Raw genomic sequence first — 18,796 nt, 5'->3', positions numbered from 1 at the left:
AACACAAATACAGCAAATAATGATAACTGACTGTATTTGGTATAAAATTCAGTTTGGAAGTTGAAAGTGGTAGATGAGGTTGGAGAGACACAAGCAAGGAAGTTTCTTAAATGGTGGGACTGGGCTTTATCTTGCTGCTGGAGAGTCAATGGCAGGGAAACATGATTAAATTTTTATTTTTACATTCTGGTGCCCATGAAAGGAATGAATTTGAAGAAGGGTTTTGACAAGGGGTGGTGGTGGATAAAACAACTTTCCAGGATTCTTTTCCCTACATCAGTCAGTGGCACAGGACTTCTAAGTATAACTTCCACTTCTAAAAATATAACATTGTGCATGCAATGGACTGGAAAAATGAGAAAGCTTGCTCCAAAGAGCCACATAAGCCATGCTTAGCCATGCTGAGTGTGTGGCTGAGTAAACACTTAGTAAAGAGCTTATGGTGTGGTACATGCAGAAACACTGCCAACGTGGGGATGGAGACGCAATGAAGGAAGGCTGCAGGACTTTTGGGCTTTGACAGGACAGGGTCATGGAGTTATTTGCTTGTGAACATGCCCTACTCTTCAAGAGAAGTGGAAAATAACCCTGAAGGCAATTCAGAGCTAATCAGGGCCACCACCTCAGTTTCAACAGGCAGGCGCCCTCTACCTGGAGCCTTGGGGACAGAGCTGAAGGGGCAGGACCCCTACCTAGAGCTATGGGGTGGCATTGATATGCCAGTGAGCTTGGAAGGTGAGACATGGAGCCAAAGAGAATTATTCTTGAGCCTTAAGATCTAATGGAATTTGATATGCTAGGTTTTGGATTTGCTTGGGAACTTCTGCTACTTTCCTTTTTGAATGTGAAAGTTTATCCTATGCCTGTCCCATGATTATATTTCAAAAGCACATAACTTGTCAGGTTTCACAGGTTCACAGCTGGAGAGGAATTTGGCCTCAGGATGAATTGTATCTTGAGTCTCACCCCATCTGATTTAGATGATATTTAGATAAGACTTTAAACTTTAGATTTTGGAGTTAATCCTGGTATGGGGTTGTCAAAATGGAAGGCCAGGCATGGTGGCTCATGCCTGTAATCCCGGCACTTAGGGGGACCAAGGTGGGTGGATCACGAGGTCAAGAGATCGAGACCATCCTGGCCAACATGGTGAAACCACACCTATACTAAAAACAGAAAAATTAGCTGGGCTTGGTGGTGCATGCCTGTAGTCCCAGCTACTTGGGAGACCAAGGTAGAAGAATCGCTTGAACCCAGGAGGTGGAGGTTGCAGTAAGCCAAGATCATGCCACTGCACTCCAGCCTGGCAACAGAGTGAGACTCTGTCAAATAAATAATTTTTAAAAAAAGAAATTTATTTTACATGTGAGAAACATATAAATTTGGGAGAGGCAGGGCTAAAATGCTATGGGTTGACTTGTGTCCCCCCAAAATTTGTATGTTGAAACACTAATCCCCAATGTGATGGTATTTGGTGACAGGGCCTTGGGGAGATAATTAAGTTTAGAAGAGGTCATGAGTGTGTGGGTCATAATCTCTTTGTGACTGTGTTAGGATTACTGTCCTTATAAGAAGAGACACCAGAGAGCTGGCTCTCTCTCCCTCAACACTTACCTCCCACCACGTGAGGACACAGAAAAAGGCAGCCAGCTATAAACCTGAAAGAGAGGCCTCACCAGAAACCAACTACGCTGTCACATTGATCTTGTACTTCTACTATCTAGAACTGTGAAACAATACATTTCTATTATTTAAGTCACTCCATCTATGGTATTTTGTTATGGCAAATGAGTAGTCCAAGGCAGCCTGCAAGCTATAAAAGTTCTAGAGGTGATTTCGGGGACATAGTAGACAGACGTTTTTATTTTATTATTTTTGTATGTGGGGACAAAAATCAATTTGGGAATTGTGTGTATGGTTATCTTTCTACTGGAAAATTTATTATGAGGAGAAAAAATCAGATATTTCAAAATTCAAATTCCTTCCTTTATCTGATTAATAAAATAATGCATACATGCATTTCATGCATATATAACATACATATATGCATACATACATTCTTACACTTCTCTTTACTTTGGAACACATTAGAAAGAGCTATAAATTGGGAGGCAGAAGATTTTGTTTCAAGTCCTGATTTTGCCACCTACTAGATGGGATCTCTGCTCCTCAGTTTCTTCAATGGTTAAATAAGGACAATAATATTGTGTTAGCTTCACCCTGATCATAAGATAATTGTTGGAAGACAAATCGACCATATACATTTAAAAAAAGTTTAAAGGCTATAAAGATGCAAAGTTTAAACATGGCAGAAATAGAATTGCTTCTGAATTGCTGGGAACCCAAGCCTGAAATAATTCTTGGAAGGAAGAAAGTCACTTAGGACTTTATAAGTGTCACATTGCTCTTCATGGTTTAAGAACACCGAAATAGCTAAGAAATGTTACATAAGGAAAATCACTTCTACCACTTGATAATAGTAGTTTTTATGGAACTCTGCTTTTGCTCTCGTCTGCATGAACAAATATATCCACATGCAAGCTAGGTCCTGCTTCAACTAAAATTCTAAAACAACAAAAAACAACAACAGAAAATCCTTGTATTAGAAACTGAAGTGGCCAACTAATTAATTTATCCTGCCCACAATTATCTGTGTACCCATTATGTGCTTAGCATTGCTCTAAAGGTTTTAGGAGGTGCCCAGCAGCATCTAAGCTTCCTTTGAGAAGATTACAATGCAGTAGGGAATAAGAGAATGACACAAAAGAGCTGTTAAATAGAGCAGGGAAGTAGTACAAGAGATGTCACAGGCAGATTTGTGACAAGTGCTGACAGCGTGTCAAGATTTCAGAGAATGAAGGATGAGAGAAAGCTGAGCTAATCATTGAATTTCCTGTTGAAAAGAAAGGACTTGAGTTGGATATTGATAATCAACTAGGATTTGGATAGGAGACAAAGATGAGGATGGCTTTGATTACAGAAATATGAGTTCAGGAAGTCCTGTACAAATCCACCAGCTGGAACTATCTAGGCAGAATAACAATCTTTATGTACAGTGTAATCCATAGTACAACGGCAACCATACTATGGATTACACTATAATCCTGTGGTGATCATGAATGCCCTGATAACATAGCCCAGGCCACTACATCACCAATCCTGCTTCCTTTTGGGTCACAGGGCCTTCAAACTATATGAACCATTGAAATTATAATTTAAAACAATAATGCCTAAAATGAGTTTCATGAAACCTTGATACCTTTTGACATGTATCAGTAAGTGTCGCCTCTAAAAATGAAGACATGTGGTTAAAAAAGTTTAGGAAACACTAAATACCGTATCTCCACTGGAGAGCTTCAATGCACATTATTAGCTGCACTAGATTGATTTTAGTAACTCTGCTCCATTCCTGCCCCCTGCTTTATAAAATCCAAAAATTCTTTAATGGTGGGCAGAAAACAAAGATACTCAACTAAATGAAGGGCAGAATTCTTAGTTACTTACATCTCTGAAGGAGAGAAGGCTGCCACGCAGGGCCACACGGGGAGTTGCACCCGGGGATAGGATAACAGCAAACTGGAGATGCAGAGAGCAATTTATGTCTGGTGTACGGCAAGCCGGGTTTCACAGGATTCCTGTGAATTGACTAATTTGAATAATTTTGTGGACTCAGTACTTACAGACTGTCCCTAATTGTCTGGGGTCTGGCCCCAGGCTAATTGGGTGAGTGCATAGTGGTTTGCAGTGTGAGAGCCCAATAAGGAAAATGCTTAGTCAGTTGCTCAAGGAAGGGAACTGACAGGCTTCTGGTGGGTACCTCAAATTGGGTGAAGATAACATTTCCAAAAGCAACAATAAACAAAATAGAGCACTCCCTCCTGTGATCTCTACTATATTCTAGGGGCTAGAAGCCTGATAACTACATTAATAAGATTCCAGAGGGAACAGAGTTCAGACTAGAGGCTGCCAATGGAGAAGTACTTACATGAAAAGTAAAAGGCAAAAGGGAGAGATCTACTGTTGTTTCTCCAGCAAGTGGCAGGAGTACATCTGAGATTTGTGAGATGCAATGTTTTCTAGTCCTTTCCAGACATTCCCCTGAACATTAGTCACCTCAGGTCTGGAGACAGTAGTGATAGCAACAGCAGCTTCCTAACTGTGGTGCTCTTTGGATCTAATGGTGGCTTTACCTGATCTTTGCAACTTCAGGCCCTTCCAATAGAGTTGTAAGCTCCCAATCTCCCACATTAAATATTTTTCTGCTAGAAATCTACAGTGATTGCTGCTTTCCTGACTGTGTCCCAACAATATAGCATAGTTAAATTTCTGAGAACCCATGCTATAAAACAAAACAAAACAAAACAAAATAAACTAGCATTTCCCAAATATGTTTGACCGTAGAACCTGACTCCCCATTTCCTCTTCTCCCCAAAACCACCTTCTGATATCTTGAAAAATTCGTTTCATGGTGCACCCTTTGGAAAACATCTATAGACTTATATGTTGAGAACTAGGAGTCCAGAAATGTGGGCTTAATCTCAGCTGTGTGACCTTGGGTAGGTCACATCACTTATCTTGTCTTTAGTTTCTCTGCTAGATGAAAAGAAGAGTTGGATAAAGATAACCAGGAATTTTAGCTCTAATTTGTTTCCATTCTGTGAGAAATGTTGTCCTTAAAAACTATCATAGTTCAGGTAGAAAAAGATAAAAATTAAAAAAAGAACTACTGTGTTTTCCTTTGCCTTCTCTTCCTTTTTGGCTTGGTTTGCATGAATATTTTGAGTCAAGCTAGGAAAATTCCAAGAAAACTGGCAGCAAGTGAATAAATGCTGGATAGTTCTTACTAAAGTGATGTGGTGTTTTTAGAACTTTAATATATTAATGTGGATCCTAGAAATGGTCCCTTCAGAAGTGGGTTTCCTTTTGTACTGACACCGCACAGAAAGGAAGAGATACAAGGAAGAATCCTCCAGCACTCAAACTGAGTCATTTTAAAATGTAGCAAGCTCCCTGTCACTGGGAACATTCAAGTAGAAACTAGATGTCGGCATGGCAGGGATAACACAATTAGTTTTGTCTTTATTTTGCTATTTTTCTGAGAGGGATGGCACAGACCATTTATATAGATCCCCACATTTTACAGACAAGGAAACAAAAAATCATTGAGGTTATATGGATTCCCCTAGGTCACACAGCAAATCCATGGCAGAACTGGGAGAAAGACACTAGATGTCTCCTCCCTATTCCCCACTACACTCTTCTGTACATCTGGAATTCATTTGAACCTCTTTGAGGAGTAATGTTCCATCACTCAACCTTCATTTTTTACATTTCTTTAAAGAAGCAGAGTCATTTTAATGTGAGCTGAGACTCAATGTTGCCAGACACTGTGGGAAGGTGATGAAGTCGGAAAGTTTGAAGTCAACTTTTTGCCCTCAGAATCCTTTTATTTGGGCATCCATGACAGGGAGACCCCCCCATGCTCCAGCCTTGCTGTGCCCACTGGTGCCAGACCAGGCACCAGGATTCTGAACATCCCATGGCCCCTTCTACCCTCAGACAGTCCCTCTTGTCTCATTTTTGAAACTTCAGTCCCTGCAGACAGCGCTGAAAAACCAACCTGAATACTAGCGTCATCTTCATAGTTTGAAAACAAACTACTCACCTCAGAGAGGCCACAAAATACAGCCTGAAGGTGACACCATTTGTGGTGTGGCTGCTTGGAGCTGGGAGCTGGGAGCTGGGCTTCCTCTGCCAACTACTTGACAGAATCCACATTTGTGTTCTCAATGCAGCTGGTAGTGGGTGTGTGTGTAGGGTAATGGCCTTTTCTTTTATTATCCAAATGCTCTTGAGGAGGGAACCAAAAAAAAAAAAAAGTGCTGCTAAAGCAGAGAGCTATGTCTGTGACTTTGCAGAGAAACAGGTGCTTAATGCAGATCTGATTTTATCCTGAGCTTTTTCCCCAAAGAAAACCCAAATGTGGTGAAGAAGAAAGAAAGCCACTGAGGTTTTCTCTTTTCCTAAGGGTGGTAGAAAGAAAGAAAAGTAACATCGTATTAAAAAAAAGTCTGAATTTTTACCTATGGAGTTATATGTTTATTGACTGGGTGATGAAATTATTGGAAGCCCAAACATCAGCATCATGCAATACACTCATGGTAAACTTGTACATGTACTCCCTGAATCTTAAAAAAAAAAAAGTCTGAGTTTTAAGTAAGCTATTTGTTCCTTTTGCTTTACATTATGTGGGATTCATTTAGACTTCTGTGAGAACTTCCAACAGTGAGGAAGCAAGGGATAGTTGCAAAAAGGCAGCCCTGATTTTCCAACAAGTTGTGCTTAGAGATTGTGCTGGAAGTCAAGAGGGCAGTTTAGATTAGGATGAATTGAGCCTTGCACTTTTTTTTTTTTTTTAATAGTTAACACTAAGCAACACCTTTAACTCTACTCTACTCTCTTGGCCCCCATGCTGAATTGATCGCAGATTCTGTTGATGATTTCCCTTTGATTCCACATCCACTGTCACTCTATCACTATTCCTTGCCTTTTACTCTTGTTGTTGGCTGCTATAGTCTAAATGTTTATGTGCCCTCAAATTCGTATGTTAAAACCTAATCACCAATGTAATGATGTTAGGAGATGGAGCCCTTGAGGGGTGACTAGGTCATGATTAGTGCCCTTACAGAAGAGGCCTCAGAGAGCTGTCTAGCTCCTTCCACCATGGGATGAGAGTAAGAAGGCACCATCTATGAAACAGAAAGCAGGCCCTCCCTGGATTCCAAATTTTCCACCACCCTGATCTTAGACTTCCTAGCCCCCAGAACTGCGAGAGATAAATTTCTGTTGTTGATAAGCCCCCCAAGATATGGTATTTTAGTATAGCCTGGACAAATGGACATTGACTTCTTACTGGCATGCTGCTTCCACTCTCAACTCTCTACAATTGGCCCATGTGGCCCCTGAACACAACCTTCTTAAGCACAGATATAATTCTATGAGTCCCTCATTCAAAATCCTATGATATCTTGACCCTCAAGTCCCTTCATGACTGTGATGGTTAATATTGAGTGCCAACTTGATTGGATTGAAGGATGCAAAGTATTCCTCCTGGGTGTGTCTGTGAGGGTGTTGCTGAAGAAGATTAACATTTGAGTCAGTGGACTGGGAAAGGCAAACCCACCCTAAATCTGGATGAGCACCATTTAATTAGCTGTCACCTTGGCCAGAATAAAAATAGGCAGAAGAACATGAAAATACTAGACTGGCTTAGCCTCCAAGTCTACACCTTTTTCCTGGATGCTTCCTCCCCTCAAACATCCAACTCCAAGTTCTTCAGTTTGGGACTCGGACTGGCTTCCTTGCTCTGCAGAAGGCCTATTGTTGGACCTCACCTTGTGATCATGTGAGCTAATACTCCTTAATAAGCTTCATTTTATATATACAACTATCCTATTAATTCTGTCCCTCTAGGGGACCCTGACTAATAATGACCTAGCCAGTTCTCTTCCCCCCATTCTAATCTCGAAGCAGAACACATATCCTTGTTTCTGTTCTTCATGTGAGACTTGCGACATTTCAGAGGAAAGTTGTGACATAAATCTACACTTTTCATACCTGAGGTTTGTCAGCAATGCGCTCAGGGCTTATGCAGTGTGTCCCCTCTCCTTGTTGTCTTCCTCTGTATGGAGCAAAGGGAGTGTCTATGATTTCTCCTCTGAGCAGGACAAGTATTTTGTAAAAGACACATTTAGTCATCTGCTAGACATTTGTTTAAACAGCAGGTTCTCTGCTGGGTTCCCCAGATACATTAGTAAAGAAGACAAGCAAAGTTCTTTCCTGTGGGGAGCTTAAATTTTGTGTGAGATGCAGATAATAAACAATTAACTAAATAAAAATGATAATTACGATTAAAAGTTTATCAGGGGGTGTGGTGTATTGCACCAGGATATAGCGGGATGCTACTTAGATAAGGTTGTCAAGTAAGGAATCTATGTGAAGATGTTATTTAAGTTGAAATATCAAGGATGATAAAGAGATTCTTATAGGGGACTGTGTTTTGGAAAGCGAATGGGCCTGGAGGAGTAGAAACGGTGGCCAAGCAGATCATACACAGTAGGAAAGAGTGTGTTCCAGCTGACCTCCTCCCTCCTTCTGGGAGGGCAGCAAAGAAGTGTCCAGGGCACTCTTTGTTGTCCCTCCTTCTTCTATTTAACATTGTATTGTAAGTCCTAGCCAATATATTAAGGCACAAAAAATAAATAAAAATTAAAGATATTGGAAAATAAGAAGTAAAACTATTTTTTATTTGGAGACAGCATATTGTATATGTAGAAAATCTAAAAGAATTAATAAACTCTCAGAACAAATATGTTAACTTATCAAGATCACAGGATGTAAGTTTAATGTAAAAATATCAAATGTATTTCTAGGCCAGAAATGTCAATTTTGAAAATGACAGTAAGAATAACTGTATTATTTACATTATTATCAAAAATCATTACATTGGAATAAACCTAAGGAAAGATTTGCAAGACATCAAAAAACTTATCCACCATGATCAAGTAGGGTTTATTCCTGAGATGCAAGGTTGGTTCAACATACACAAATCAATTAATGTGATCATCACATAGAACTAAGACCAAAAACCACATGATTATCTCGGTAGTGCAGAAAAGGCTTTTGATAAAATGCAATATTCCTTCATGTTAAAAACTCTCAATAAACTAGGCATTGAAGGAACATACATCAAAATAATAAGATCGATCTATGACAAACCCACAGCCAACATCATTCTGAATGGGCAGAAGCTGGAAGCATTTCCCTTGAAAACCAGCACAAGACAAGGATGTCCCCTCTTACCACACCTATTCAGCATAGTATTGGATGTCCTGGTCACAGCAATCACACAAGAGAAAAAAATAAAGGGCATCCAAATAGGAAGAGAGGAAGTCAAATTATCCCTGTTTGCAAATGGCATAATTCTATATCTAGAAGACCCCATAGTCTCTGCCCAAAAGCTCCTCAAGCTGATAAACAACTTCAGCAAAGTCTCAGGATACAAAATCAATGTAAAAAAATCACTCACCCTCCCATACACCAACAAGCCAAGAGGCAAATCAGGTGCACAATCCCATTTCCAAATGCCATAAAAATAATAAAATACCTAAGAATACAGCTAACTAGGGAGGTGAAAGATCTCTACAAGGAGAAGTACAAACCACTGCTCAAAGAAATCAGAGGTGACACAAACAAATGGAAAAACATTCCATGCTCATGGATATAAAGAATCAATGTTGTTAAAATGGCCATACTGTACAAAGCAATTTATTGATTCAATGCTATTTTTATGAAACTACCAATGACATTCTCCATAGAAATAGAAAACGCTATTTTAAAATTCATATGGAACCAAAACAGAGCCCAAATAGCCAAGGCAATCCTAAACAGAAAGAACAAAGATGGAAGTATCATCCTACTTGACTTCAAACTATACTACATGGCTACAGTAAGCAAACAGCATGGTACTGGTACAAAAATAGACACATAGGCCAATGGAACAGAGTAGAGAACTCAGAAATAAGACCACAAACCTACAACTATCTGATCTTCAACAAAGCTGACAAAAATAAGCAATGGGGAAAGTATTCCCTGTTCAATAAATGGTGCTAGGATAACTAACTAACCATATGCCAAAGATTGAAACTGGACCCCTTCCTTACACTGTATACAAAAATCAACTTAGAATGGATTAAAGACTTAAATGTAAGACCCAAAACTATAAAAACTCTGGACCACAATCTAGGCAATACCATTCTGGACATTGCATTGGTCCGTTTTCATGATTCTGATAAAGACATACCCAAGACTGGGCAATTAACAAAAGAAAGAGATTTATTGAACTTGCAGTTCCACATGGCTGGGGAAGCCTCAAAATCATGATGGAAGGTGAGAGACATGTCTCACATGGCAGCAGACAAGAGAAGAAAGATTGTGCAAAGAAGCTACCCTTTTTAAAACCATCAGATCTTTTAAGACTTATTCACTATCACGAGAACAGTATGGGAAAGACCTGGCCCCATGATTCAATTACTTCCCACCAGTTCCCTCCCACAACACTTGAAAATTCAACATGAGATTTGAGTGGGGACACAGCCAAACCATATCATTCCACCCCTGTCCCCTCCCAAATCTCATGTCCTCACATTTCAAAACCAATCATGCCTTCCCAACAGTCCCCCAAAGTCTTAACTCATTTCAGCATTAACTCAAAAGTCCACAGTCCAACGTCTTATCTGAGACAAGGCAAATCCCTTTGCCTATGAGCCTGTAAAATCAAAAGCAAGTTAGTTACTTCCCACATACAATGAGGGTACAGGCATTGGGGGAATACAGCTCTTCCAAATGGGAGATATTGACCAAAACAAGGGGTTACAGGCCCCATGCAAGTCTGAAATCAAATCTTAGAGCTCCAAAGTGATCTTCTTTGACTCCATGTCTCACATCCAGGTCATGCTGATGCAAGAGGTGGGTTTCCATGGTCTTGGGCAGTGCCCCCCACTGTGGCTTTGCAGGGTACAGCCTCCCTCCTGGCTGCTTTCATGGGCTGGTGTTGAGTGTCTGTGGCTTTTCCAGGCACACAGTACAAGCACTCAGTGGATCTACTATTCTGGGGTCTGGAGGACAGTGGCCCTCTTCTTACAGCTCTACAAGGCAGTGCCCTCTTAGGGACTCTGCCTGGGGGCTCCAACCCCACATTTGCCTCTACAATGCCCCAGCAGAGGTTCTCCATGAGGACTGCACCCCTGCAGCAAACTTCTTCCTAGATATCCTAGAGTTTTCATACATCCTCTGAAGTCTAAGTGGAGGTTCCCAAACCCCAATTTTTGACTTCTGTGCACTGGCAGGCTCAACACCACATGGAAGCTGCCAAGCCTTGAGGCTTGCACCCTCTGAATCCACTGCCCAAGCTCTAAGTTGGCCTCTTTAAGCCATGCCTGGAGTGGCTGGGACACAGGGCACCAAATCCTTGGGGTGCACACAGCACAGGGACCCTGGATCTGGACCACAAAACCACTTTTTCCTCCTAAGCCTCTGGGCCTGTGATGGAAGGGGCTGGGATGAAGACCTCTGACATGCCCTGGAGACATTTTCCCCATTGTCTTGGGGATTAAAATTCAGTTCCTTGTTACTTATGCAAATTTCTGTAGCCAGCTTGAATTTCTCCTTAGAAAATGAGATTTTATTTTCTATTGCATTGTTAGACTGCAAATTGTCTGAACTTTTATACTCTGCTTCCCTTACAAAACTGAGCATCTTTAACAGCACCCAAGTCACCTCTTGAATGCTTTGTTGCTTAGAAATTTCTTCCACCAGGTACCCTAAATCATCTCTCTCAAGTTCAAAGTTTCACAAATCTCTAGGGCAAGGGCAAAATCTTGCCAGTCTCTTTGCTAAAACATAACAAGAGTCACCTTTGCTCAATTACCAACAAGTTCCTCATCTCCATCTAAGACCACCTCAGCCTGGATTTCGTTGTCCATATAATTATCAGTATTTTGGTCAAAGCCATTCAAGAAGTCTCTAGGGAGTTCCAAACCTTCCCACATTTTCCTGTGTTCTTCTGAGCCCTCCAAACTGTTCCAACCTCCACCTGTTACCCAGTTTCAAAGTCACTTCCACATTTTCAGATATCTTTTTAGCAATGTCCCACTCTTCTGGTACCACTTTACTGTTTTAGTCCACTTTCACACTGCTAATGAAGACATACTCGAGACTGGGCAATTTACAAAAGAAAGAGGTTTAATGGACTTACATTTCCATGTGGCTGGGGAGGCCTCACAATCATGGTGGAAGGTGAAAGGCATGTCTTACATGGCAGTGGACAAGAAAAGAGAGCTTGTGCAGGGCAACTCCCCTTTTTAAAGCCATCAGATCTAGTGAGACTTATTCACTATCATGAGACCAGCATGGGAAAGACATGCCCCCATGATTCAATTACGTCCCACCGGGTCCTTCCCAAAACACATGGTAATTCAACATGAGATCTGGGTAGAGACACAGCCAAATCACATCAACATAGGAATGGGCAGAGATTTTATAATTAATATACCAATAGCAATTGCAACAAAAGCAAAAAAAAATGACAAGATCTAATAAAAATACTAAAGAGCTTCTGCACAGCAAAAGAAACTATCAACAGAGTGAACAGACAACCTGTAGAATGAGAGAAAATTTTTTCACACTATGCATCTGACAAAGGTCTATATATCCAGCATCTATAAGAGACTTTACCAAATTTTACCAAAATTACCAAATTTACCAAAAAAATAACCCAAATGATCCCATTAAAAAGTGGGCAAAGGACATGAACAATTTTCAAAAGAAGACGTACATGCAGCCAATGAGCATATGAAAAAAAGCTCAACACTGGTCATTAAAGAAATGCAAATCAAAACCACAAATGAGATACCATCTCACACCAGACAGAATGGCTACTATTAAAAAGCCAAAAAATAACAGATGCTGGTGAGGTTGTGAAGAAAAGGGAACACTTATACACTGTTGGTGGGAGTGCAAATTAGTTCAACTATTTGTGTAAGACAGTGTGGCGATTCCTCAAAGATCTAAAAACAGAACTTCCATTTGACCCAGCAGTCCTATTACTGAGTATATGCCTAAAGGAATATAAATCGGTCTGTCATAAAGACACATGCATGTGTATGTTTATTGCAACTTAAATGTCCATCAGTGGTAGACTGGGTGAAGAAAATATGATACATATACACCATGGAATACTATGCAGCCATAAAACAGAATGAGATAATATCCTTTGCTGAAACATGGATGTAGCTGGAGGTCATCATCCTTAGCAAACAAATGCAGGAACAGAAAACCAAATACTTCATGCTCTCACTTATAACTGGGAGATAAATGATGAGAACACATGGACACATAGAGGGGAACAACACCCACTGGGGCCTATCAGAGGGTGGAGGATGTGAGGAGGGCGAGGATCAGGAAACATAACTAATGGGTACTAGGCTTAATACCTGGTTGATGAAATAATCTGCATAACAAACCCCCTTGACACAAGTATACTTATATAACAAATCTTCACATGTACCCCTCAATTTAAAATAAAAGCTAAAAAAAAGCATGTGCAAAACTATACTATGCTTAAAACTACAAATATTGCTGTGAGTAATTAAAGAAGTCCTAAATAAATGAAGTGATATGTGTTGTTTATGAATTGGAACACTCAATGCTGTTAAAAATGGCAATTCTTTCTAAATTGATCAATAGCTTTGATGTAATCCTAATAAGAATCCAAACAGAATTTTTACAGCAATTGAAAAACTAATGCAAAACTTTTATGAAAATATAAAACCTACAATTTTGGAAAAGAACAAAATTAGAGAACTTAACACTCCTTGATTTCAAGACTTATTATAAATCTACAATAATGATTGACATGTAAATAAATGAAACACATTTCAGAGCCTAGAATTAGGAATGTGCATATATGGCAAAACGATTCCAAACAGAAGACCCAGTGAGATTTAAAAACAAAGGAAACTCATTTCAACAAATGGTGATGGTACAACTGGATATCTGTATGGAAAATACTTTGATCCCTACCTCAGACATACCTCCAAATTAGAGACTGTTTATAGATCTAAATGTACAAGCTAAAACTATAAAGCTTCCAGAATGAAAAATAGAAGAATATTTTGCTGTTTTGGAGTAGCCCAATTTTTTTTTTGTAAAAGGTACTAGGTATAAAAGTTAAAAAAAAAAAAAGTAAAATTTAACGTCAACAAAACTACAAACTTCTCAACAAAGACGTCATTAAGAAAGTGAACAGGCAACCCATAAACTATGGAAAAGGACGAAGGACTTGCTGTAGAACACCTACAGATTAATAATTAAAAGACAACAACCCCATAAAAGTGGTCAAAGGCTTAAATAGCCACTTTACAAAAGACATAAGAATGGCCAATAAGCGCATGGAAAAAGGGCTAAATATATATTAGTCACTACTGAAATAAAATATGTAAACTTCACTGAAATACCACTACACCCATTATAATGGCTAAAGGTTTTAAGAGACCATTCACACCAAATCTTGTCAAGGTTGTAAAACAACTGGAGCTCTCATTTAATCCTGTGGAGGAGGTTGTAAAATGCTAGTTATCTTGGAGAATTATTTGGCAATTTTCATATAGTAATCACATGAACCAGAAATCTCATTTCTAAGCATTTACACAAGATAAATTAAAACACGTGTACACTCATATGCACAAACTGCAAGAATATTAATGGCAGCTTGGTTTGTAGTAGCCCCAAACTGAAACCAACTCAAATGTCCATCGACAGGTAAATGCATAGACAAACTGTGCCATATTCATAAATGGAAATCTACTCAGCAATAAAAATGAGTGAATTACTGATGTGAACAACAATACAGATGAATCTTCAAAATGCTGAATGAAAGCAGTCAGATCTAAGGGGTATACAGAATGTGAATCTGATTATGTGATGGTCAAGGACAAAACTAATTCATAGTGATACAGATCAGAACAATGGTTGACTCTGTGGACCACTGGCTAGAAATGGGCATGAGAAAATTACCAGAGGTGACAGAAATGTTCTATATTTTGATTGGGTAATAGTTCCAGAAGTGTTTATATTTTGCAAACTTACACTGTACACTTAAAGTCTGGACATTTCAATAAACACGGAAAAGAGTTCAATTAAATAAAAACTCTACTTTTCCTTCCTAACTGCCCAAAAGGTAATGAAAGCATCTTTTAAAGATTCAGAAAGCCAGAGTGGGAAAAGTATTGGATTTGGAAGCTTATGCTTTTGTATTGTTTTTATCATACCTTCATTTCTGCAAATTGTCTTAAGAACAAACTTTGACCTTTTTTCACTTCTCCAAATTCCTGTCAAAGGGACATGGGGAGTCATGCCCTACAAACCATAAAATCTCATCAGATGGGTTTTATTAACACTATATAATGTGACTTATTTTTCAACCTGACTCTGGTATAGCATCACATGGCAGATAGCAGATGCTGAAAGAAATAAGAAGATTTTACTCCAAAATACATTTCCTTGACATGCTTTGAAATGGCTGCCACAGAGTTAACAGATTCAAATGGCCTTGCAAAGCTCTTTTGTGGGGAAAATTTGGGTCTGTAGAAAATCTCCATTAATGTAGCCAGACCTCTCCCATTCTAGGCCTTTCTTGGGTCTGGGAGAGATTAACTGAGAGTCTGACACCTTCAAAGTCTGAAAAGAGACATTTACCATCTGTTCTCTTTGAGGGCTGTTACCTAGGAGGCTTCACCTACATAATAAAAACCTTGGTCTCCACAACCCACATATCTTAACTCAGGTATTCTTTTCTCTGATTTCAAGTCTTTAGACAATAGCTTAACTCTCCCAACCAATTGTCAATTTAAGAATCCCTATAACTCACCTATGACTTGTAAGCTCTTGCTTCGAGATGTCCCACCATTTTGGGCTGAACCAATGTATATCTTCCTTGTGTTGATTTATGATTTACCTGAAATGTATAAAACCAAACTGCAAATAAAAAACGGTAACTAAAACCAAACAGCACACTTTCTCAGTATTTCTTGAGATTGTGTAATCCACCCTGCAGTCACTCATATTGGCTCAGAGTAAGCCTTTTAAAGTATGTTTTTCAGAATTTGTTTTTTCCATCATCAGTCTGGATTGCTTACAGTGACAACATCAAAAAAATTCACAGTAATAATAATACCACGTATGTGGAAGGTGCACTTCTCTACAGATATTTTTTAAAGTGTTTTTCAAATTATTTTCTTTCTGAGCAGCACAGAATCTGACATAAGGCGCACAGATAGGAGCTGGCTGCTTTGGTGGAGGCAGAAGCAAGAGAAATAGGAGGTTCACTCTTTCCTTCTCTCCCTCTTTCTCTCAGCTAGTGTACCCTGAGGCATCTCTGCTCAGCAGAAAATAGTTTGCAAACCACAGATGCAAGGGATTCTTCTGTGTTATACTTGCCACATTGGCTTCCATTAGAGGATCTTGGTAAATACTGTTATATAGTCTCTCGGCCTCACTGGAAACACATCATTTCTCAGCTTGTGACTAGTTTAAGAATAGCAGAGGCAGAATTCCTTAACTGGTACTTGTCCTTAACTATTCATGCATAGCACAGCCTCTGTTTACAGAGGATTCAAAACCTGGTGTTTGTACTTGTACTTCCACCATCTCCTGGGACCATTGGGAGCTGTTCCTGGCCCTTGTATACCAAGGTCCAGGGCTGGTAGAACTAAATAAACACTACTGATTCTTGCCACATTTTTTTCATCCTTAGCTTTGTTTTTTGCCTTTGTTTTTTAACTTTCTAACTCTTTTTCTGTCTTTTTTTAACGTTTGTTTTTTTTTTTTTTTTTTTTTTTTTTTTTTTTTTTTCCGTGCTTTCTGCTTGCTTCTCTGATGATTTTTCCCTTGCTCCTTCTGGGCCTCAGGAAAGGAAGGAATGTATTTATGACCACAAGTCTCTTTTCCAGGAATTCATCACTCTGCAATTCTTCACTAATCTCTGATAATGGACAAGTAGTCATGGGGAAAAGGCCACCAGTAAGGACAAACACAATTGAATAAATACACAGCAAATGCTGAACTGATTTGAGAGAAATGTCCCAGCAGGGTGCTGCTTGGGGTACACATTCCACAAACTGCATTGCAATTACTCTAAGAACACCTTGCTTCTTTTATCTCAAAAAAAAGTTAAGTATTAATTAATGAGCGATTAGTTCAGCCTTATGAGTTATTGCTCTAATAAAATGGCTGTTGAAGCAGGAATCATGACCAGTTTGAGTACGTTATTGCTATTCTAAGAGACCTCTTTAATTCAACAATTAAGAGGCATGAAATGTACTTTAATAGACATAGTTCAATGATATAAAATTGTTCATCTGGTGTGAGCCATTCATCTTTGTTAATACACCTCAGGTCCTGTGGAAAATGACTCTTCAAGAGGACTTACAGAGGCTGTTTGTTTTTTTCTCCCTGTCCTCCAAACTACCAGTGCTGGGAAAACCAGTGGTTTTTTTATGTAGTCTCTGTTACCAGCTTGAGGACTTGACTGCACAATAAAAGCAAGTTCTGGGGTAGAATCATTGTCTTATGCTCTCCTGTCTATTCCCATAATGCCTAAGAGTTCTGATTAATATGTATTTTAAATCAAATTAAAATTGAATTTCAATTGTTGAATTAAGTATAAAATTAGAAGACCTTCCTGTGGAATTGAGTATATTTACAGAAACTGTAAATGGTTTATTGAATTATGCTTTTTACCTTTTGCAGTGGTTCTCATTTTGTTACCAGCAGCAAGTCTAGGAGGTGTCTTCAGTCATTGGTTCTTGTCTTCTTGGATTCGACCAAGAGACAGATGTAGATTTGAGGAAGAAACGAGAGTTTATTGAAGCAAAGAAAAGTACACTGGGCAACTAGGAAGGTTGAATGCCCCCCATCTTTGGCTCAGGAATCTTATAGATTTACTATTTCCTGTTTGTTTTTCTTGGTCTTCTCCCTTCCTCCTTCCCCTTGGGCGGGCTGTTGGCTAGCTGCCGTATGTGCAGTGACTCCCCAGTATTTGGGAGGGGCCGCATGTGCCATTGGGTAGTTGAAACTAAAGACATGCTCTCTTAGGGAAATTTTCCCTTACTGGTCTAGCGCCCCCAGAGGAAGGTCATATACCAGCCAAACTGCCATTTTGCTCCTTACTGTGCATGTCTGGACACACTTGCTCAATTCCTAGGATCTTATTAGAAAGTCATTGCCCAGAAGCTCAAGATGTTTCCTATTTGTTAGGAAAATTTCCCCTCCCTGGCACCAGCAGTGACCATCATTCCTGAAGAGGCCGCCTCACAATGGCATGACAGTCACCTGATGGTCACCTGACATTCCTTGGGGTCATATCCTGCCCTGCTCATATCTGCCTATCTATCTTCTCTAAAACTTTCATGTGTTGTAAGAGAGTTAATGCTTTCATAACTTCTTTCATAGATCCTCCCACTTTGCTTCCTAACACTGCCAACACCCAGCCCTAGCCCTCTCCTGCCTCACTCACCTGCGTCTGAGTTTCTGTTATTGTGTTTGTCATACATAAAGTCCTGGTGAAGCTTCTCTTTATTTTGGCCTCTTCTTCAAGTCCTGGTTTTATAATTTGTGACCCACTTGAAACTGCTACAAAATTTTGATAGTTTAATAAAGGGTTCTTATTTTTTTATTTGAAAGCACATTAGTTTAGATAACTGTTTAATTTGTTCTTCAAGAACTTCACATTATTCTTTTTTTCAGTGGCTATTGGCCAAATCAGCACAATTTTACATTATTCTGAATTTGAACATTAAAGGGAGCAGCATGACAAGAGTAGAAATTAAAATTGATTAGGAAGGAAATATTCTGGGTTCCTCTTACTCTGCTGATAACTCAGCTCTTTATGTAACTATGGATGAGTTTCTAAGCCTCTCAAAACCTCATTTTACTTATCCATAAATTGAAGATTGTTATACCTCCCAGGGTTCCTGCTAAAATCAAATGGGGATAATTGATGTGAAAATGTTTTGAAAAATAAGAGTTCTATACTAAGCCAGTTTAGCAATGTAGTCATGCATGAGAAAGCCTCAAGGGTTGGCCTTTCTCCTGCACTGCCGGTTTGTATAAAACCTTTCTGAGCTTCCACCTTCAACTCTAATTAGGTGAATATCCATTAGTGTTTCAGTCCCCAGTG

The 18,796-nt window shown here is 39.4% G+C and overlaps 1 long non-coding RNA gene across 3 annotated transcripts in view; it reads right to left on the bottom strand.

The window, feature by feature from the left end:
* The window catches only part of LOC129474651 (uncharacterized), a 43,531-nt gene extending 25,632 nt beyond the window's left edge, over positions 1-17,899 (bottom strand). For 2 of the 3 annotated variants that reach the window (XR_010119465.1, XR_010119466.1), the window contains exon 1: positions 5,666-5,983. This is a non-coding gene — a long non-coding RNA (uncharacterized lncRNA). Of the gene's footprint in view, positions 1-5,665; positions 5,984-15,487; positions 15,575-17,358 lie in introns of those variants that run through there. The other variant, XR_008654602.2, reaches the window with a different exon arrangement.
* Positions 17,900-18,796: the final 897 nt, after the last annotated feature.

This window comes from Symphalangus syndactylus, chromosome 24 (assembly GCF_028878055.3).
Source record: "Symphalangus syndactylus isolate Jambi chromosome 24, NHGRI_mSymSyn1-v2.1_pri, whole genome shotgun sequence".
In the NCBI taxonomy this organism is placed as follows: domain Eukaryota; kingdom Metazoa; phylum Chordata; class Mammalia; order Primates; family Hylobatidae; genus Symphalangus; species Symphalangus syndactylus.
This window is presented reverse-complemented; position numbering and strand designations above follow the sequence as displayed.